Source organism: Perissodus microlepis, chromosome 1 (assembly GCF_051167445.1).
Source record: "Perissodus microlepis isolate ML-2025 ecotype Zambia chromosome 1, ASM5116744v1, whole genome shotgun sequence".
Taxonomy (NCBI): Eukaryota; Metazoa; Chordata; class Actinopteri; order Cichliformes; family Cichlidae; genus Perissodus; species Perissodus microlepis.
Window position 1 is genome coordinate 39,073,468 of NC_140461.1, and position 22,838 is coordinate 39,096,305.

Genomic DNA, 22,838 nt, shown 5'->3' on the forward strand with positions numbered 1-22,838 from the left:
AATAACTGTTGGAGGGAATTGCCACATATTGCAGAGTAGTTGCTCCCTTGCACAAGAACCTCTGAATGGTATACATGTGTACAGTGTTTGGTCTGGAAGTAAGCATGTCTACATTTCTGCATATGGTCCTGGATCTTTGACCCAGTGTTTTGTGTTTTGAACCGGTAAGTTTAGTTAATGCTTAATTGCATTCATCTTGATTCTTTGCTTGTTTGCTGTTTAGTTTTTCTCCTTTGTTGTTTCTTTTGTGATGATCTGATTGAAGTTATTGTTTACTTTTTGTCATCTCTCCAGAGCATTTTGAGTTCTTGGTTTCTGCTTTTACCTTGTCCTTAGCTGAGATTGTGTTTCCTTTGTATAGTGTTTTGAACTTTTTAAAAAAAATAAATACATTTTTAGATCTCCTTGGTTTTACGCTCAGATCAGTCTGTAGAGTTTTGGCTGTATTTTCAACTGTTTTTTGTATCTTCTTTCTTTGCTAAACTACTGCCTGTGTTATTTTGATAGTCTTGTCTACTGATTCACTTTACCTGTGACTTTCCCCCCCAGTTGTGTTCAGTCTTTCTAATTACCCTTTTTTAAGCCCTCAGTTTTCCTGTCTTTTATAGCTTCCCAGCCTGGGTTTTTCCTGAATAGACTGGTGGTTTTGTCAGTAAAATTTAACAGATTGCCCATTTCAGACAAAGAAAGTCCAAATGATGCACTGGATAGTTTAGCTGAGAGTGTCAGAAGGTCCTGCTGGCAAAGGCCACTGGTCTGGCAATCGTTCCATCAGGCGGAAACTGTAAGAGGACGGCTCCAAGGCCATCAAAAGAAACAAGAGCTGCAAGGATGAAGCCCAACTGCATTAAAATCCAGATGGGCTAATGTGACACTACGGACAAGTTCTTGTTTCAAAGCCCTGAATGCTTGTCTGCACTGCACATGAGAAAACCATCTGTTGATCCTCAAGTTCTACCTGTTCAGATGACGTATAGACCATAAGGTTCTCCAGGTAGCATGATCATCCTGTTGAACTCATTAAGCCCAAATGGGGAGGAGAATGCTTGTATTTGACATTGTACAACCCTGTGAGGTCCAGTGTACAGAAGACATTTCCACCGAGTGCAGCAAAGTGCATCCGACTCATGAGGCAATGCGTGTGTGTTTTAACTGTTCTTACATTCAACCACGTGAAGTCATTAGAAATGTGTAGGTAACCATTCAGCTTGACATCCAAGACAAGTGGGGATGTGGATTCACTTTGAGACTTTTGGATCCCTGACTCCTCTATTTCAGTCAGAGCAGCATTCCAGTGTTATTGTTGTAGATCCTACTGGTGTGGATCAGTAAATGAATGTCTTGTTCACTCCTGGCAGATGTCATCTGTGTAGATGAGGTGGCTCTGCAGTTGATATCTGTAACCAGTTTTGTTGATGATCTGGCTGAGAGGGTTCAGGCCTCTGCAGAACAGCAGTGGGGACAGACCATCTCCTTTGTAATTCCCACACTTGATGACATGTGGACTCTAGTGTTTTCACCACATCCCCATCAAATTAAAAATGAAGCCTCTTAAGGGTCCTGTTGATCTAATTCCAGGCATTCTAGGATCCATGTGTGAGGCAAATGTGGGGGCCAATCAGTGGTATCAATTCCTTCATCCTTCAGTAACTGCCTGCATATTCTTGCCACACAAGGCTGGATGTTGTTGTTCACCAGGAGGAAGCCACGACCCACTGCACAAGCGTAGGGTCTGACAATGGGTCCAAGGTTTTCATCCCAAAACCTAAGGGCAGTCAGGGTGCCATGTGATTGTCCCTCCACTGATATGCCTCCACAAACCATCACTGATCTACCACCAAACTGGTTATGCTGAAAAATATTACAGGCAACATAACAGCGGTAAGAAGGACCCAAGGCACCCAGCATTGAAGGTACATGGATGCTTTATTTACAATACTGTCTTTGATTGTGCAGCTTTCCAGCTATCTTCTAAGTGACACTGCGGAGCCTATTGAAGTAGTGAGGCATGAACAGGTGATGGAGAATAGCTGTGTGGGCCAACCTCCCCTGACACCAGATCCTGAACCCTCTGCTCCACCCCTCCCCTGCAGCTGAGCCACAAACCACACCCCACCACAGTAACATTGCCTTGAGTCGCATGTGCACAATGTGAACCTGTTCTCTGTGAAAACCACAGGATGACAGTGGTAGACCTACCAATTCTGGTATTCTGTGGTAAATGCCAGTTGGGCTCCATGGTGCTGAACAGTGAGCACAGGGCCCACTAGAGGATGTTGGGCCCTCAGACCACCCTTGGGAAGTCTGTTTCTGATTGTTTGGTCAGAGATATTTACACCAGGACCCTGCTGGAGGTCGTTTTGTATGCTCATCTTGTTCCTCCTTGCACAACGGAGCATCACCTCATGCTACCAGCGGCGACACTGACCCTAGCAAAATGCAAAATGCAAAGACGACGACAACAAAAAATGGTGGAAAAAAACTAGTGGAAAAAAACAGCAACAACAACATCAGAAAAGATGTCAGTGGCCTCCACCAGTAAACTTTCCACTCACAAGCTAATGCATGCATCAGGTGCAATCAGCATGCAGTTTGAGGGAGTCAGTCATGAAGCCAATGACTCTTTGATTAGTGTGCAACCTGCTCTACCTTCAGAACAGCCCACTAGCTAACCTTGTGACCTTGCACCTCTGAGTATTTCCAAGAAAAGAGTTGAAGAAATTCTTCACTGATGTTTTGTGTGTCGTGTTCATGATAATAGGACTGATGGAAAGATCAGCAAGTCCAGACCTGTTTGCAATAGCTTCTTTCACTTAATAAATAAAACTTGCCTTAAATTATGTGAAATGCCACAATAGAACTTTTTAAAAGGCGAATTCTAAAGTGAAAAAAAAAAAGATCTTATTATGAAAATGAAGTCAGCAACAAACATAAACCCACCTTTCAATCTTGTGCCAGTTAATCCTTCTGGTCCTGTTGGTTGCGGGGTGGGGTCTCTGTGCCTCAGCTTGTTCCAGTGCATCATACAGATGCACAGATAGACTAGGATATGGGAAGTCTGGTCAGGTCATCACCTTGGGCTCTTTGTTGTTTTCGTTTGACTGTTCCTCAGCAGTTTTACCAATGTGGATGGGTGAATTCAGTGCTTATATCATATTATTATATTATTATTGTATTATGACTTTTATTTTGATAATATTTTTTACATTTAAAGATCTTTACACAGCTTATTTTTGATGTATTTTCTCAGTAACTTGGAGGAAGTGTTCTGAAGTTTGCAGATAGACCTAATCATGCAAGTCCTCTCTGTGGTGTCGTGAAGCACAGTTATGAACATTTAATTACTTTTTACTGCGGTCTTAAAATCACCTAAACGGACACACAGTATCTCCTGATGATGATTTCTGGCAGTACAGAGAAGGCTTTCAAACAAATTGACATCTTACAACAAATAAATGTACGAGTTCGTGGCCTGTGCGTTTTATTATATATGTTTTCATTTATTTATAGATTTATTTGTTTTCCCTAATACCTTTTTTTCCACATCAGTTTAAAAATCCTGGCAACATCCATGCACAGCGCTTCCAAACAGCCAAAAATGTAAACATGGTTCCAAATTTCTTTCTCTCTCTCTCTGTCAGCCACCCACACGCACAGTGGGCGTGTCGTTCTTCCAGCTGGAGTAAATAGAGGCGGCGCTGCAGCATGCGCTCGGACAGGGACACCGGCTGACACATGAGCGCTCCCTCCATCACTGCTCTGCTCCGCCCTGCGCCTTTGCGGACTCTGGGACGAGACACGGATTGTATGAGGTCGGTAGGTGTCTGCGGATTCTTTAACCTCTCTCTCTGAGCGTGGGCGAGCTGTACATGGTGAGGTTGTGGTGAGGGGTTATGTATTTGTTGGTCACGGCGATCCACAGGTGTGCAGGGAAAAGATGCGTGTGAATGTGTTTTAAGTGCGCTTATCGCGTGTTACCGAGGAGATCGCAGTTCACCAGGTGGACTCAGCAGCGGGTCCGGGCAGGTTTGCTGAACGCACGTCGCCCGTCCTGCCACGACTTGCGGGCAAAGGTAAGCGCTCCCGAACACTTGGTGCTGATTGGACCGCGCAGCATTCGGCACACGCCTGATAACTTGCCCACCAAACAGCCCGCGTCAGCTGCGTGCAGCTGTAAGCCGCAGGCTGAAACTGTGAGAGTACAAATGCTGGTGTGGTGAGCACCTTTCTGAACGCAGCCGGGCTTAGAGAGGTCCTCTGTGGCGGCTGCGCCTTCAGATGCTGCCAGGAGCAGCTCTTCATTTGTGGGCAGCATCTATAAAATATAACCTGAGCTCAAGAGTGTGACAGTACGTCTGTCTGAGAATGTTACAAGCTCAGCCACAAATAAAAAAACAAAAACCAAAAAACCTTTGAGCACGTTTTACTCCCGCGCTGCTGTTCACCACCAGAGGAAGCAAGTGGAGTCTGCTCTGCACTCTGCTCCAACAGGTTAGTGACCATCATCCTACATAATCTCCGGGCGGTAGCTGAGTAGTAGTTTAAAGTTTAAACTTCTCAAACACAGCTCCCCAAAGCTTCTGTCTATGCATGCACTCAACAACTGTTTGTAACATTCTCTGTCAGACCACATTAACGGGTGAGACAAAAGAATGTGAAACAAATTGATGGAACGGTTGGATACAATATTCCGCTACCACCTGCAGGTGGTGGTCATGCACACTGCCATCACTGAGAAAACAAAACAAACAAAAAAAGGGAGAAAAAATTAGAGGAAAAATTTACTACCATCTCCCAAACTGATGTGTAACACTAAGATTTTCTGCTGCTGGATTAGCAGGAGAAACGTGCAAAAGCCTTTCATGCGTGGAACTCCACAGCCAGCGCTAGCTGTAGTATAACTATATGAGTATAGCCAAACAGTTCTGAGTATTAAATTGGGTTTTTGTTTAACATAGAGTGTATTGCATTAAGAAGTTAAATGACTCGGGTAAGTGTTTGATGTTTTGGATATACACAAACACAAATTTGAGACAAATGGGTCATCTAAGCCAGGTGGTGCATCATTTCAGAGTAAGCTCAGATCTCAAAACCTAATGCAAATATCAATATGTAACTTTGTTCTTTAGTTGTTCCTAGTTAGCTCACTTTTGTTTAGAGCCTGTAACAAAATGAGATTAAACTAATTTCAGTTTAAAACCATGTTAATGACACCGTACTATTGCACTGTCTTCATGTCAGCATTATGACATACAGATAATTATTACTTGAGCATGTGTCTGTACTGCCTTCTTTAAATCTTGATAAGTGTTTCTGCTACAAAATGTGCAAGTCATTTGGAACATGTGCTTGGCCTGATGGAGTGATGATGCTGCAGAGCTGTCTGTGGCTCACTGCTGTCTTATCGTGGTGCTGTTCAACTTGTCATCACCACGGCATCCTCTCTGGACAACAATGAATTCGATATGGGACCACGATACATATACAAAACCACAGTTTACGTTCATATGTACAATATGTAGCATTCTTGTCAAAATCATTTGGTTCTGAGTGGCCTGCTCTTACAAAAATGGTTATGCAACTAACTGAGACTGACTAAAGTGCTAGCAAAAAGAGACTCAGGCTGGGGAGGTTGTCAGAATATCAGCAGAGAATATGAAGGCGTGTAGAAAATCTTGAACATAAATGAGCTGAGTGGGAGAGATGAGTGCTGGGCTGTGCAGCTGGAGTTAGGAGCAAGGGTTACACGAGTGAAGGTGTAAGCCTGTGGAATTTCCTTTCATCTATAGCTGACTTGCAAATGTACAAGCTGTTGCAAGATCTGGTGTTTGTGTGTGTGTGTGTGTGTGTGCGCTGTCAGAGAGCTTCTTCTTATTATAGACTTGCATCACTTCTGAATCGGCAGCTGCTCTGATGTGTCTGATCCTCAGGGACTGGTCTGGGATCAGCTGCTGCGGCTTGGTCTATCAAAGACTAATATTTCATTGCAGTGACTTTCTGTTGGGAATGAGGAAGAAGTAATTTGGTCTAATCCACTGTTTTGTTTATTCCCACCACCAACTCATTTCTAACAGACACTCTGTGGTTTTGTACTATCTGACCAGCTTCTTTACTTTTGTTGTAATTACTGTGTTAAACTAGAGGCGTTTGTCACTTACATCAATGTAATTTAAGCCTCAAAGAACTGATACAGTTGTTCTTTGTTCAAGAAATGCTGCTGCTTCTAGTCAAGGGGACACAGTGTGTGATGTGTTGAACTTAGCAGTATGGTCTGATAACTGAAGTGTTATATTGTTTGTACACTGTCATAGGTTAAAAAATGAAACGTTTTCTAAAGGTTGGCTAATGTTTTCAAAGGGTGGTATTTACCCCAAACCACAGGTGAAAACATCTATAGGGTGAATCAAAAAGAATCATCTGTTTTCTTAAAGTAATGTACACGTGAAACCTGTGATAAATTTAAAAATACAAAACTTGAAATGTTTACAAGTGCTCAGTGTGTTCCCCTCTGGACACAATTTGTTCCATGTCTCCAGTCAGTGCTGTTGTTATGCTACCTGCTGCCAACCACTTGAAACTTGCCAATCCCCCTCTAACAATACGTTTCGATCATTACCACTGAATGGCAGTGAAGAGCACATTGAAATCAAATCATTCCTTTTCATACACCCTGTATTTTTTGTGGTTGTTTTTCAGTATCACAGTATCAGTATTGCCACTGCCAATCAGATACATGGTGGACTGAAACCTGACACTACTTTTATTGCCATCGATTTTGACAAGACCCCCCACATTGGGTAAAATGTAGCACCAGCAATAACTGACCATTTTTTACAGATTGCTGTAGACACTCATTGTACCTCTTTCCTGACCTCCTCTATACATACTGACAAAGAATTTGAAATTTGAACCAAAAATGTTAAGATTGGATTTATCACTACATCAAACTTTTTGCCCTTTCCGCTGGCACCATTTCTGTTTCAGTCAGGTGTTGTGTCAGGTCTTTGCTGCGTCTTTTTTCCTGCCCTGTTTCTTAAGAAGATGAATTTTGGATGCTGTAGATCCATGCCAACAGTTTGTAGGTAGTAGCTCTTTGGAATCACCTTCTTGGTGCAGCAGTAACATTTTAATGGCTGTCAAACTGCGTTACCTTTGGCATTTTTTTTCATAGATTCAACTGAAGAAATGTAAACAAATTATGTTTTTTGTGACAGGCTGCTCGTGACAAAGTGCTTAAAAATACAATTTAAAATTGGTTCTTTGCTAAGTTGTTATGTGTGGACACGACACCGTTTCATTCTTTAGGATGTTAGGAGCCTTTTGTATTCTTCAGTGGTCAGTAATAAGTAGCAAACGAACAACAAAAGACATTCCTCTGAAAATGTTTAGATACAAGGACTGGACTAAATATGAGTGAAGCGGCAGATTATGTTTAGAAAGACCTTCAGAAAGCCTACAGACCTGTTAAAAGTACAAGACATCAGGCAGAAATGAGGGTAGCTCGAGTTCTTTTCCTAAACTAGCATTAGTTTCTCAGTATTACCTGTATACAGCACACTGCTACAGTGGACATACTCAAATTTCAAATTTGGCTTTGTCAGCTCACAGTTCACCCACCAAAAATATTCTTTCCTACTTTCATTCGCTTCTGCTTTTCTGAGAAAAACAATCTTGTCTTTGAAAAAGTTTGCTTTTCTCTCTTAGTCCATGGCTATGTCTGACTAAACTCTTGTTTGTGTTCAGAGGAAATTGCAAGCTTGGTGGTATAACTTCATGTTCATTTGATTTATTCATGTATTTCACTTATAATGTATATAATGTAAAATAGAATCTAAAAGCAATACAGCATGTTTTCACCTTGTTCGTGACGATACTTGTAGAAATGCCCTTTAAAAAATGTTCATAGAGTTGTACTTGAACTAGTCTTAAGATCTCAGAATCTCATTTCTCATAGCAAGTGAGTAAGAAAACACACACACACACACACACACACACACACACACACACACACACACACACACACACACACACACACACACACACACAAATATGTCTGAAATCTCTGGCTTTTCTTGTATTATGTCTACTGTAAGCATTCCATTTCCAAAGTGAGGAACACAACTGTTGGCAGAGGAAAAAAAACATTTACTTTCCACACACACAGTCAACGACGTATAGTCAGTGGGAAGAACTGGCAAAGCGCTACTGCCGTGCATGACTGGGCCGGCAGCCAAAGGCCACAGTTTACTTGAGGAAACCATCAGCTTTTTAGCCTCAACTGAAAGAGGAAAATTTCTCTCCCTTCCAGTCAGGCCTGTCAGCTGTACTTCTCTTTGCTTTCTCCTCTGGTATATTTTTAAGAAGAACGTCGTATTCATAAATGAAGTGACAAAGACAAAAGCTTTTGATCCTTTTTGTCCTTTTTTTCCTACCCTTGACGCTTCCATCAATTTCTTAATTTGATGTGAAATTGTTTAGATTGGCTCCTTTCTTGTCTGGACTTTGTAGTCGGCAACAGAAGCTGGATCAACCTGACTTAAAGCACCTCCACCCAGTCCATGTTCTTAATGACATGCAATGAGAAGCTTGCATGAACAACTGGGTATAAATTGATTCCAGGCATTGCCCTGGCATTGTAACAGACAGCTATTTTGGCTTTGTGTGCAAGCCTGTTATTTTTGTGGATGATGTGATCCAGACAGACAGAATACAGAGAGAGATCCACCTCAACCTGCGTGTGCACAGGCCTCTGCTGCCTAAAACGCACATTCAGCAGCTACTTAAAAGCTGGTGCTGAAATTACACACACACACACACGTATGCCACACCCTTTTTGTTTGGATCTCAGGAGCCCAATTTAGATCAAAGTACTGAGAAAAGGGTGTAGTGTAGCATACACCCAATGAAATTTTTGTTTATCCACTTTTTGAGTTGCAATATTCAATTTACCTTTGTAGACTAAGAAAGGACTTCCAGAAGTTTCCAGAATATATCGGATACATACATACAGCATGTTGATAAATGGCTGACAAGCAGATTATTTTGAACAACAAAGACTGTCTTGCTACAAACTAGCACCTGCTCACCAGATGTGCACAGAAATATTATTCTAGCCATTAATTTATTAATGGCCCATTCAAGGTCTTTGTTATCCTTGGTGTTTTGCTATATTGTGGAAATTCAATTTTGCTTTGTAATGAACACCAATTTATTCTGTTGCTCTCATGTAGTTATTGTAATATTTCATTTACAGTCTAAATTCACTGAAGTGAACGAGCTGCAACAGAACAAGGTGAAACATGCAGCGAGTGAGAGAGAAAGAAATGTACTGCCTGCTCGATCAATAATTTATGCTCCCTCACACTGAAGCTTTAAAGATGGTCATTAAAGCTTCAATGATAAAACCTTCAAATCCATCCGTGTATAAAAAAGAAAGGCCTCGCTCCACCCTGGGTGGTGGTTTGTTTGCCTTCCTCAGCCTTAGGTCTCTGTGCAGATTCTTCGCTATATTTGTGCATCTTCCTGATGGCTGCTCGCTCACTCACTAACTCTCACCTTCCTTCTTTCCATTGCTCTCAGAGTTTTGCGTGGAACTGCCTGTGTTGTGATGATTATGGTCTTTTCTTCTTCTGATTTTTCACTGTGGTTGACGTCCTACCATCCTCGTCACGATTCCCCTTAGAGTGTGTATAAAAATAAAATGCCTCACTAGACATAAAACTTAGTGGAAAATCGTGATTATGATTATTCTGCAGAAAAATGTTCTTCCTCTGTGGCAAATGGATTAATATAACTGCTGCATGAGATGAGAGTCATTTTAAAAACTTTATATTTCATTCAATGTTCAGCATCATGTTAATAAATCATGTTTGCAGTGGCTTTCCTGTGAGGACCACATGTCTCTAAAAAAAGCTGCTTATATGCTCAGAAGTCTAGTATGCACGTTTATATTAAAATATATTAACAAAAAAATCAGCTAAATTAAAAGGCTTGAGGAAAGTGTGATATGGTTCTGTCAGTTTCTTCGGAGGCGTTCAGAATATGAATGAAATTTGAAAGTGGCGTGTTGGTAAAACGGCTGGTTAAAAGTGCTGCATTCAGACATTCTTTTACATGCTAACTTAAACGTACCGCTGAGCCTGAACTTGGTCAACTTTCCTGTTTTACGGATGTGGTCAGAAGTGCCATCCCCTTTCAGAGAGTTCCTTGTTAATGTACTAAAGGAGTTATTAACATGTGTAGAGAAGCAAGATGAAACTTATCTGTTATGATGCTAAATCACTGAAGTTTTTGTACTTGCTAATTACTTGATGTGTATGAAGCGCAGACCATAACTTTGAACAAGCTGCTGGCCGCTCAGCTCGCCCAGCTTCAGTCATTGTTAATTGGAGGCAGACACACTCGTATAACAGAGAGAGCTACAGTCTTCAATGAGCACAAAATAAGCTGAGCTTTCAGTGACAATAGACAATTGTAGCCACAAAATAGCTATAATGTAAAGGATGAATTCAAATGGGCAAGGAGCTTTATGACAGTTGCTGTCTGAGATTAAAGGAAAGAGAGATTGCTTTACTTTAGTAGGTTTTAATTTATTCCTATTTTTAGATTCCTCCCAACGGCTCACCACTGCCAGATTCACGGATGCATTATGATCTCTTACATCTTTTGATGTACTTACTCTATCTAAAGCAGCTTTGACATCGACCTGAGAGACTCCTGCATTTTCATATTAGAGGATGCCTCCCTGCACCTGATGATGTGATTGTTTATCAGAAAAGAATATCACCTTCACATCATCACCACCACATAAACACTAATCCTGTTTGTCTTTTCCAGCTGGTCCAGGCTTTAATTAATTAACTTTAATCTCCTCATATTCACCAGCAGCACCAACAGATTTAACTTCCTATGCTTTGTATTGCAAGAATTGATTCAAAATCTTTGTCTGTTCTCATTTGTTGGTAGATTGTCATGTTAAAGGGACAGTAGGAATGTTTGCAGTATATTTGTGGAAGATTTTGTTGCAACCAATCCATTATTAAAACTTTAGCCAATAAACAAAAACAGGTTTATTCAGCTCTCCATCTTTGCCATGACCCAAAGCTGGCTAATCTACACGCACATGTGTGCATAGCAGGGGACTAGTATGATTGAGGCAGTTGATTTTCACTCAACAACCTTTGTGATATAAAAACAAATGTAATAATTAGTTATTATTAATCTCTGCCTTTTGCCCAGTGGCAGCTGGGATAGGCTCCTGCAAACCTGATTTGGATGGAGAGATGGTTGGATCCATCTGTACCACATATAAGCATGTAATAGTTCATTAGCTACCCTATATCTTAGACATTTTTAACATCTTATGGACAGTGACTGTGTTGTCTTTTCATAGCTATTAGTAATTTATATTCCCTTATTGACCAAGCAAGGTCTCCGATCTCAAATAAACTTGTGGTAGAGTGAGGACAATATTTACAGCCATTTGTTTGGACATTTGTTTGTGGTTGCTAGTGGAGCTGGCTAACTTGTGTTTATTGATGATGTGACTGCTGACAGAAGTAATAGGATGTAAAGTGTGCAGGGCTATGTTTTCTGCTCACATTCAGAAGAAATGTGCAGCTGGGGCCACAAAGACCCCCACACAAGAAGAAACTGAATGTATGGGCAGTAAAAGCCTGAAAGTATTTAATGGGAGAAAATGCAGCATTTATAATGTAATGAATTCCAGACTTCAGGTAGTCATTGGCTGCAAAAGATTTTTATCCAAGTATTATTAACAATATTCTTTACAATTTAAATTATGCTAGTTTGTCCATTTAATGTGGAGGCTCTGAAAATGGAGGTCTATTTGTAAAACTTGCTGTATTGTAAAACAGGTAATTCAGTACTTAAACTTCCTAAACTAAAGCTGAAAGTTTGGCGGTGCATAGAGGCTAAATTACAAAATTACACATAAAATGATAATTTGAGGAATGATACAGAGTTTCGAAATCAAATGTTAAATGAACAATCCAGATTGAAAGTTTTCCAAATGTTGTCACTTGTTATTAGATTTGATTGGCAGTGTAGATCTGAATTACTCGACTCAACTCAAGTCCTAATATGGGTCAGATGTCAGGTGAGTTGTGCTTTGACCCATATGGAACCTGACTCGTGATCTTTGAGCTGTGCCCAGCCCACAACATATTCTAGTGCTGCAACTGTGTTACAGCAATGTTAATTACATTTTTTGTACTAATGTGATTTTACCAAATTTTATCAAGAAATATATGGGACTATTAAAGGTAATTTGTTCTCTACATTTTTGTGTTTTAAACACAGAAATGTCGATTCTGCAGTTTCAGGAAAAAGGAGATGTTTAGAAACAGACGCTTCCCACATTGTATCTCAAAAACTGGGTAAATAGATGCTCAGCGAGGCATATTAGAGATATTTCTGAGGGTACTGAGAGAACCTATTTTCTTTACTGTTGTGTGAATTGTCGGTTCAAACATCCTCTTAGTCACAGCAGTAGTATTTTGTATTCATAAGACCCACCAGATGTTGGAAGATGAACTAAAAATATTCCTCTATCTACAGGTCGTCCACACAGTGTGTGTCTGTGTGTATGATTTCCCTCCGAGGGTGAAGGGAATGATTGTGGCACAAAAAGTGCAGCATATATCTAACTATGCCATTTCCTGTCAAAGTACTAGCATTACAGTTGAAACATGCTGAAGTTTAGCCCAGAAATACATACTGGTAGATCTAAATATATAATGGTGTCATTGTTTAATTCCACTGCAGATGGGAGGTAAAAAGCATATTATTTTCTTTTCACGTCTTTCTGTGGTAGATTTTAATTACCTTCTATTTTTCTGATGAAAGCATCTGCTTATTTAAAAGCCAATAGACGACCTGAAGATATGCCTGGCTAATGACAACCTGCCGCGTGCAGATTTTCATCAATAATCTGATGCAGTTAAATGGAAACCTGTACGTTTCAAGCTCATAATTCACTGTGATGTCAAATCGATGGCTCTAATGTATGCAGTCTGACATGGGTGGTTATGTGTGAAATTGAAAGTGTCTATCTGTCTTGAAAAGAATTCAGGGATTGGCTATAATACTGCTATGTGTGAAAGCAGCGGCAACACCTGATGTCATCATAGCCCCAACTCAGGGCTCAAAAAGGAAGGAGGATGGAAGGAAGGATGTGTGATTGCAGTTATAACTGCAATCACACATCCATCCATCCTCCATCTATCTTCTTCTGCTTATCTGGGGCCGGATCGTGGGTCGCTTAGGCATCAGTCTGGGTTTCTCTGCTTAGGCAGCAGCCTGAGCAGAGAGGCCCAGACCTCCCTCTCCCCGACCACCTCCTCCACCTTTATCCGGGGGAAAACCAAGCGCTACCAGGCCAGCCAAGAGATATGATCTCTTGAGCGTGTCCTGGGTCTGCCCCGGGGACTCATCCCGGTGGGACATGCCTGGAACACCTCACCCACGAGGCATTGTTGTCAGATGCCCGAAACACCTCAACTGGCTCCTTTTGATGTGGAGGAGAAGCAGCTCAACTTGGAGCCCCATCCAGATCACTGAACTCCTCACCATATCGCTGAAAGGCCAGCCACTCTACAGAGAAAGCTTATTTCCACTGCTTGTATCCACAATCTCATTCTTTCAGACACTACCCAAAGATCGTGATCATAGGTAAGGGTGTGGACGTAGAGCGACTGTTAAATTGAGACCTCTATTTTTTGCTCAGCTCTCTTTTCACCAAGATGGACCGGTATAGCGTCCAGATCACTGTATATGCAGCACCAACCCGTTGTCGATCTTCACGCAACATTGTAGAGGTGTGTCATCCAAGACAGCCCTGTAACATCCAAAGCCTTCAGTAATTCAGGGCAAACCTCATCCCCCCAAGGCGTCCCTGCCATAAAGGAGTATTTTTTAACTGCCTCGGTGACCTCAACCCCAGTGATGGACGAGTTGTCCCCATCACGCCCAGACTCTGCTTCCTCTATGGAAGATGTGTCAGTGGGATTAAGGAGGTCCATTTTTAAAGGAATAATTTTTTAAATGCAAAAACATATAAATAAGGGAGCCGGAGAGAGAAGGGAGCCGGAGATCGACAGACGGATTGGGGCTGCAGTAATGCGGACGCTGCACCGGTCCGTCGTGGTGAAGAGGGAGCTGAGTGTAAAAGCGAAGCTCTCAATTTACCGGTCGATCTACGTCCCTACCCTCACCTATGGCCACGAGCTGTGGGTAGTTACCGAAAGAACGAGATCGCGGATACAAGCGGCAGAAATGGGCTTCCTCCGAAGGGTGGCTGGCCTCTCCCTTAGAGATAGGGTGAGAAGTTCGGCCATCCGGGAGGGGCTCAGAGTAGAGCCGCTGCTGCTCCACATCGAAAGGAGCCAGCTGAGGTGGGCGCCTCCTGGGGTTGGTGTTCCGGGCATGTCCCACCGGGAGGAGGCCCCGGGGCAGACCCAGGACACGCTGGAGAGATTATATCTCTCGGCTGGCCTGGGAACGCCTTGGTGTTCCCCCGGATAAGCTGGAGGAGGTGGCTGGGGAGAGGGAGGTCTGGGCCTCTCTGCTTAGGCTGCTGCCCCCGCGACCCGGCCTCGGATAAAGCGGATGAAGATGGATGGATGGAACATATAAATAATGTCAAGTACAGTCAAAGTCAAATAAAATAAGATACATATACAATCTAAAGTGAGGCATAAAAAATTACCTTTACTGTTCTTCATTTAGTCTTCTTGGAAGGACTTCTGACATTATAGGAGGCAAATTTTTGTGCTGTTTTAAAAGAACTTATGATGGTGTAGATGTTATTTAATATTAATAATAATTCAATGTCCAACCTAACAATCCTTAGGTCAGTGGCTTTAATGGCCCATTTATATTTTTGTTGGCGTGTGAAAAAAGTAGTGCTGTCAGCGTTAACGCATAAACTCGTTAAAACGGGCTAACAAGTTAACGCAGATCAATCCGTGTAATGGGGTTACTCTGCGTTATTGCGGCTTAACCGCGTTAACGACTAACGTGATTAACAATTTACCTGGTCTGTGGAGCGCAGACTGACTCAAAATCCCTGAAATGTCTCTGTCAACGCATTTTGGGCAGTTTATCCAAAGTTTATCCAAAATTTTAATTGCGTTAATCGTAATGGCTACATTAATGCGTTAACGCTGACAGTCCTAGAAAAAAGATTTTATTTTTTATAGTTTTTAAGTATTAACGAAATTTAATTGAGACAGTATTTTATGTTTTTTCACTTTCAATCTGAAAAATGTTACGAAAGCCTTGAAATATGGTCTAATATGCCTAGTTTACAGCAGGTATGCATGTAAAATAGGACTGCTGCCATCAGCCTTCAGCAAGCTGTATAACTTAAACACAGTGTCAGACTAAGTTAACACTTCATCTGCCTTTGTTTGAAAGTTCTCAGTCATCCAGGTCAAGGTAATCCAAGGAGCTTGAAAATATGCAGTTCATCTGCATAATATCCTGCTGCTGTTATCAGTGTTTTTATGTAAAAACATAGGGGCTGTGTGGCCTTAATGTTGTCAGACCTTTTATTCATGTCTTCGTCCTGTATTGCAGGTCGTCTTTTAGTCACAAAAGTGGGTGTAGATGTCTACATGGTTTAACACTTGGTCGTGCTACAGATCGTGCATTGAATGAAGTACTGAAGAGAAGAATCTGTGTCAAAAGTTTGTATAAGCTAATTATTCAAATGACTTGATGAACAGTTGCAGTCCTACAGCACTTATCTCTACGGACAAAGGACTCTGACAAGTCCCAAGTCACATACTAATGGTTATTATCGACACTTTACATCAGGTGTTAATAGATTGGATTTTGTTCTTACCATTCAGTTGACTGCTCAGGACTTGCCTGACCCTCTGCAGGTACTTGGTGGTTGGCGTCTTTGTGGTTTCCATTTGCCTGTGGGATTCTCAGGTGCTTGTAGTTTCTGTCCTCGATTGCTCCGTTCCGTAGTCAGTCTTGTCAATGATCTCACTGAGGGGGTTCAGACCTATGCAGAACAGCAGTGGGGACAGAGCATCTACTTGGTAGATCCTGCACTTGATGGTAACCGGTGCTATGGGCTTGAAGCTGGCCTGTGATGTTGGCCACCACATCCCCATTGAGTTCCTGATGAAGGGTCCTGTTGATCTTCTACAATTCTAGGCATTCCAGGATCTAGGCATCGAGTCATAGGCATTCTTGTAGTCAATCCAGGCACTCTGGATTGTGCACTCACAGGTTGGTCAGCCTAGTCTTGCAGTGTTTTGCTCTTCTGGTATTCTTTCCAATTCCTTTCTGTGCACCCCTCATGTATTGAGCCATGTGCTTGTTGATCTTAGCCACTGATATGATGTCTGACAGGAGTTTCCATGTGGTATTGAAGCAGGTTATTGAGGCTGGTAGTTGGATTCTGGGGGTCCTTGGGGATCAGGACCGTCTGGCCTTCTGTTAGCCATTCTGGGTGTCTCTCATTGACTAGCAGCTGGTTCATTTGCACTGCCAGGCGCTCATGGAGTGCAGTCGGCTTCTTCAGCCAGTAGGCATGAACCATGTTGGGCCTGGTGCTGTACAACTCTTCACATTGGAGACCCTTTCTTGGATGTCTGCCACTGTGATGATTACTTGCCCCTGTTCAGGGAGTTTGCTGTGGTCTTCTCTTAGATCAACTAGCCAGTGAGCATTGCAGTTCCATATGCTTCTAGTGTTGCTAAATCTCCAGTGTTGGTGGTGCTGTTCCCCCACCATCAGACCTGATGGATTTGGCATGGAGTACTAGGACTGCTTTAGGAATATGCAGCTCGCAGCCTTTATATCAGTAACTGAAAGTGAATTTCTTCAATTGTGACTATTCACATTAGGTGATTGGATGAAACAGCACTCCGTGCCTCTGTTGTTGTCTTGCTCTCTTTTGGATACTTTTTAAAATTCGTCATCTGTACTTTCACTTCCAATGTGGCTCCTTTGTTAATCTAGACATCTTAACAAAGATAAATGTGAGGCTGAATTGAAAAAAAAAATTGAATTGATTCCACCACAGAAGAGTAATAATTAAATAAAACCAGATTAGCTATTTGTTCATATTTGCTACACTTTCTGCTACATTAAGGAAGATTTGTGTTCTATACACTTATAACCTTTAGGTTTATATGAGCGTATGTGAGGAGCGGGTGAAATCACTCAAATCCACAGATTTTAATCCCATCTGTTTTGATTGCAAGAATGTTAGATTTTGGAAATCTTGCTACTGGGTAAATTGATAAGTAATTGGGTGATTGGGAAAACCATTTGGGGATCCCAAAGCAAAAAATAACTCTACAGCTCCTTTTGACTCAAGAGCAAATGTGTGTGTTTCTTCACACTGACCATCACATGATTTTTCTCTCATGTTCAGCCTGGTTGCGCTCAGATCTTACATGTTTTTGATGCAACACAGCTCCAACTGACTGCCTTAACTATCTCACAGGCTTCAGTCTATTACTCCCTGTTAGAAAATAGCCAGGTTACAGCTTCATTCTTATTGTAAAACTTGCCTTGCTATTTGTCATGGATGTTTTTTGACATACTTTGTCCTTCTGGGCTAATTTGGATTTAATCTCCCTAAATAACATATTCAGTGTCATATTTACTTAGCCTTTCGCAGTAATTTGTCAAACTACTTGAGGTAGTTGAACCATGGTTCTGTTGCACTCTTGTCTCTCTGTCTCTCACAGATAATTTCTTTCTCTGCTGTCACCTAAGAGTGCAGGGGATTACCAAACCAGACAGTCGATATTTGTAGGTGTGCACAGCTGCACCTCTGTGTGTGTGCGTGCGTGCGTGCGTGCGTGCGTGCGTGCGTGCGCGCGCGCGCGTGTGTGTACAATTGCATAACAGTAACCACACAAGTGTCCAGACACTAAATCTCATGGTGGCTGGAGCTCAGGAGGTAGAGCAGGTCATCCACTGATTGGAAGGTTGGTGGTGATCCCTGGCTGCTCCTGCATGCCAAAGTATCCTTGGGCAAGATAATGATCCCCAAATTGCTCTCTAATGCAGCCATTAAATGTGTATAAATGTTATATAGAAGGCACTGTTCACACTTCGATCTGTGACAGTTATAATGGGCTCTGATGTCGTTCTTTTTGTTGTAATCTGATGCAGTTTATCTGGTTAAATGGTGGAGGAAGATGTTTTAGTTTGTCCATAGGGGGATGGGGGATTGTCTCTGCTTGCCTTTATGTAAAAGTCACCATACGGCACTGAGTTCTAGTAAATGTGTGATGATTATTAAGCCCTTAAAACTGTACACAAATGATGATGAATTGTGGTTTCCCACTCTGACCTGTTTTACACAAACATGCTGACGATGGCTGTTTGAACAGAGGCTGATCTTCACACTGACTGGAATAACTGCACCTGTGATTTGTTCTTTGCCTGGGGAGAAATGCTTCACTTTGAGGACTGCCTGTTATGCGCTCACACATTTATCTTCTGCCTATTGTTTGCTGTATGCTGTCTGTTGTTTGCTCTGTAAATTGTGGCAGGATGCCAGAACACGTCCCAGAGGATGCTGAGTTGTTGCTGCTAGCAGCTAAAACCAAGAATCTGTCAGCTGCTTTGCTATAAAAGGAAACTGGTCTGCCATTACTGTGTCATGTGTGGATCTGTCCTAGTTGTTGTTAATTTTGTGATTTTTTTACATCCATTTAAGTTTTATAACATGTTTTGCACTGAAACAACCAAATGTTGGATTGGGGAATGTGCTCTGTATTTCATTCAGTCTTAAGCAGCGATTATACTTTCCACATCTGCAAGTCTGCTCGGGTCCCAGTGATGTAAATGGTGTCATCAGAAGGTTAGTGCAAGGTTCCACGTGGATATCCGGATGCCTGCCTGTTTTTTGTGACTGCACAGACTCGTTTTAAAGAATTTACAATGCACCAACTACACTTGCTCCTCATGCAGCAGATGTCAAAGCAATATAACAGGATTGACTACCTGGCTGTTTGGTCTCCTGGTGTGCGTGTCTGTGTTCACAACAGAGTTTAATGTAGGCTTTACTGATAGTCACATAATTAAAAACACCAAGAGGTCAGTATTAATCACATTGATCATCTTGTAACTTGTCAAGGGAGTGGACACATTAGGCACCAAAGTGGGATTGCATGAAGTCATAGGTCTTCTTGGATGTTTTTGATAGGCTGTGGTTGGTGCAACCAAAAGAGTTCAAAGGAAGGAAAACAAAATGGGATCAAAGACCTGGCTCCTTCAGAAGAGCTACCATCGCACAGAATCCACACACAGTGCATCATAGTTTTTTTAATATAGTGATACTTAGCCTCTCATTAAATAAAGCTGTTACATCCTGTGAGGATGTGGGAGTGTGTGGGCATGGTGTTGTCCTCTCCCTCTCCTCCTCCTTCTTTCTTGCCCCTCCCCTTGTTTCTCTCTGCCCCTGCATTCTCCTTTAGGACACACCATCTGCCCTCGTTTATCACCAATTACCCTCCAGAGGTGATATAAGCTGGAGGAGAGCAGTGTGGGTGTGGGAGAGGCTTCTGGTGGATTTCCACTGTGCTGGTCAGTGTGTGCTTCTGGTCTAGGTGTGGAAAAGGCCTGCTGTGTGTGTGCGACCAGCCCCACCGTGCGTGGCTTGTTGTGAGTAACTCAACTGAGCAGTGGTTTTGCTTAAGTGGGACTCCATTACTTGGTTTGGCCTGCCTGGTTATTGCTAATAGCAGCGTTGCTGTCTTTTTCTGTTGAATCCTTATAGTTGTTTTCTTAGCTGAAGCGGTCACCATCTCTTTGGGTTGGCCTGTCTAATTTATCATTAAAGCAGCGTTGCTGTCTCTTTCTGTTGTTACTGCTTATGTGATTATTGGGTTAATTAATTATAATAAAGATTTATTTTGTGTTAAACACCTCTGCCTGGCGTCCCTTTCATTTCAACCCGGATCCAACTGTTACTGTCCCCCACCCTCTTCGCCTAGCTTTCATGTGGGGACGTAACAAAGCAGATTGTTGTGCTTTCATGGATCCGTGTAAACTGTATGGGTGCAGCACAGGTAAGTTGTGTTTAGTAACGGACTAATAAGAATTTCACTCACCAAAAGAAACTTCTTGGATGGTCAGTGCCACACACAAACCATAGTATTAGATAATCCGTTACAAATGCTAAAGGCTCTAATAGTGCACAAACAGTAAATAGGTCACTTTTAATGACTTATAGTAGTAGATGAGGCTTAGCAGATGCTTTTTGGCTACAGATGCCTGTGTTAGGGCACCTGCCAGTTAATGCTGCCATGCACCTAACTTAATTATCCATGTATCATCTGAAACATTGGATTCCCAATATGTGTTCTTTTTATAATTTACACAGACGGCTGCAGGTCTTTTCAAGAGTGCAGTTTTCTGGTGATAGTGCACTGGTGTGTTTCCTTCAGAGTTCAGTCTGATCATGGTGGCGCCTTGTCTTCATTTACCAAATGGGGTGGTGATGCCTTTCTCAACCTTAATTTGGCTAAAATGAAATAATTACTTAGTGACTGATTTCTGGTAAGCCAAAAGTCATTATGACACAATGCAAAAATTCCTAGGCTTAGTATGGGGGTTGCTGTAGCTCAGGAGGTCATCTACTGATCGGAAGGTTGGTGGATTCAATCCCCATCGGAGCATGAATGTGTATGAAAGCACTTAAAGCTTAGAAGAAAGTGCTTGTGTGAATGTGGCATGTTGTCTAAAGTGCTTTGAGTGCTCTGGTAGAGTAGAAAAGAGCTATGTAAGAATCAGTCCATTTAATTTATGGGAACAGTTTTTGAGTCAGTCAGTGGTTAAACAAGGACAACGAAGAATTTACTTGTTGCACAAGTGAAACTATTTAAGTGTTTCTAAAAAATTTATACATTTTTAACATTTGTTTATTCAAAGCTTTTCAACATTTTCTTTCATATGCTGGTTTAGTGCATTGTCTGAAGGATAGAAACAGTCCTAACAGCAGGTTAAAAGACCTTTTTATTACTTGTCAACCTGAACATGTTCTCTCAAGTGAATTTATTTCATTGCCTTCGGGTCATGTTACCATGCACCCTTTAGAAAAACAAAACACTACTAAATTCTTTCACACCTTCATCTATTAAGGTGTTAAATGTCAGTAGTAGCACTTTGTTCTTATTTTCATTTTGGACTGTCAAACTAAATTGCCTATTGTGGCATAAATAGTTATTTTAATCTAATAAGTGCTCCGTTGTGAATTTGCTGCTCTCTAAACTTTAAACTTGAATCCCTTCTTTTTAGGGATTCATATATTTAAGAACAAAAATTGTACCTAGGTTTTTCTTTAGGTCAGAAGGAAGCAGTTGCAGGTATTAGTAAAGTCCACCCACCTACACCTCTGTGGGATCGAACTAGTACATGTCCAGTTTTAGATTTGCTCTAATCCTTTCAGTTCTATCACAAATTAATACCAAGTCGTATCATAATAAAGATAATTTAAAAACTAATTTAAAAGTTCTAATGGTTTTCATTATCAACAGACCTCTTGTCAAATTTCAAGGAGATCCTGCCATCCCATTACATGTAAATTATACGTTTGTATCAGGTGTATGCATTAACTTACACCATAACTGGAACCCCATTTGAACGCCACACTGCAACCTTCTACATAACCTGACGTGCACTTCCCGAGAAATGTAACTACATGTCCGATCGACACATAGCACAACTCCCAAAGTCTAAAGCAAGCTTCAGTGATGTCTCTTTGTTATGTTTGTTCTTGAGTGTTCGGTCTACAAAAGTAAAGAAAATCCGTCCTACTGTGAAAAGAGCAGCGGATTCAGAGCAGGTTGAGGTGATATACCTGTGTGGCCCCTCTCCTGTCCGACTGCAACACTTCATAGTCAAAATCCTCTATGACCACAAAGCAACTTGGCGAGTAACTTTGAACTAGGAGAAGGGACTAATACTAGCAGTTTGTCTAATCTTACTTTTGTACAGGGGCTGCTGATGGTCCTGGGCCTGGGGCATATTCTCCCGTGATAACCTCCCCAACGTGTGTAACTTTGGCCCAGAACGTATTGAATTTCATCCTTAGCTGGGCTCGTACCTATGACCAGGAAGTCAGTGTACAGGTTATAGACACTGGTCCAAATGTAATTTGTTTGTCTGTGTTTCTAGTGTGTGAGACATGACCAACATGCCACGTGAAAGAGACACTGACAGACCCTAATCGGTCAGTGTCTCTTTCAAGATACAGACTTGGGAGATGACCTGAAATTGCACCTGTGCCACACCCTATGCAGAAATGGTGTGCACTGGCACTGCTTTGGGATATTGCGTCCATCCACCAGCACTAATGCAAAACGATAGCCCGTGCCAATGCATTCAAAAGGCACCTCCATTGATCAGCACGATGGGTCGACCATGTCGAGCAGCCTCCCCGGACACTGAGACATGTTTTAGCAGCAAAAGAGAAACCTTTATTCAGAAAGAGTAGTAGTTCAAATGGCACCAGAAAAAGTCCATAAGTACAAAATACCTAAGGAATGGCAATCAGGAACACCATATGACACCACATCAAACACCACTGAACTCAGGGTTTAAATACATACAGAGAGTAATCAGGTAGATGGGACACCATGGTGATTATTACAGGTGAAAATAATCAAGACAACGAGACCGGGTAATTTAAACTACAGACTACAGAAGTACCTACATACAGACAGGTATATGTGGCAACTTAACACAGAAATACTGGTAGCTGGTTAAAGTACCAAACCTAAATAGATTTCCAAAAAGGCAACAAAACCAAAGGCTAAGCACCACCAAGGAATAAA

The 22,838-nt window shown here is 41.8% G+C and overlaps 1 protein-coding gene across 4 annotated transcripts in view; it reads left to right on the top strand.

Annotated features, from left to right (window-relative positions):
• The first annotated feature begins 3,696 nt into the window (after nt 1-3,696).
• cemip (cell migration inducing hyaluronidase 1) overlaps nt 3,697-22,838 on the top strand; it is a 158,979-nt gene continuing 139,837 nt past the window's right edge. Inside the window, exon 1 of one of the 4 annotated variants that reach the window (XM_084923324.1) lies at nt 3,697-3,816. The gene's annotated coding sequence lies outside the window, so the exon portion shown is untranslated. The other 3 variants (XM_084923315.1, XM_084923333.1, XM_084923339.1) reach the window with 3 other exon arrangements.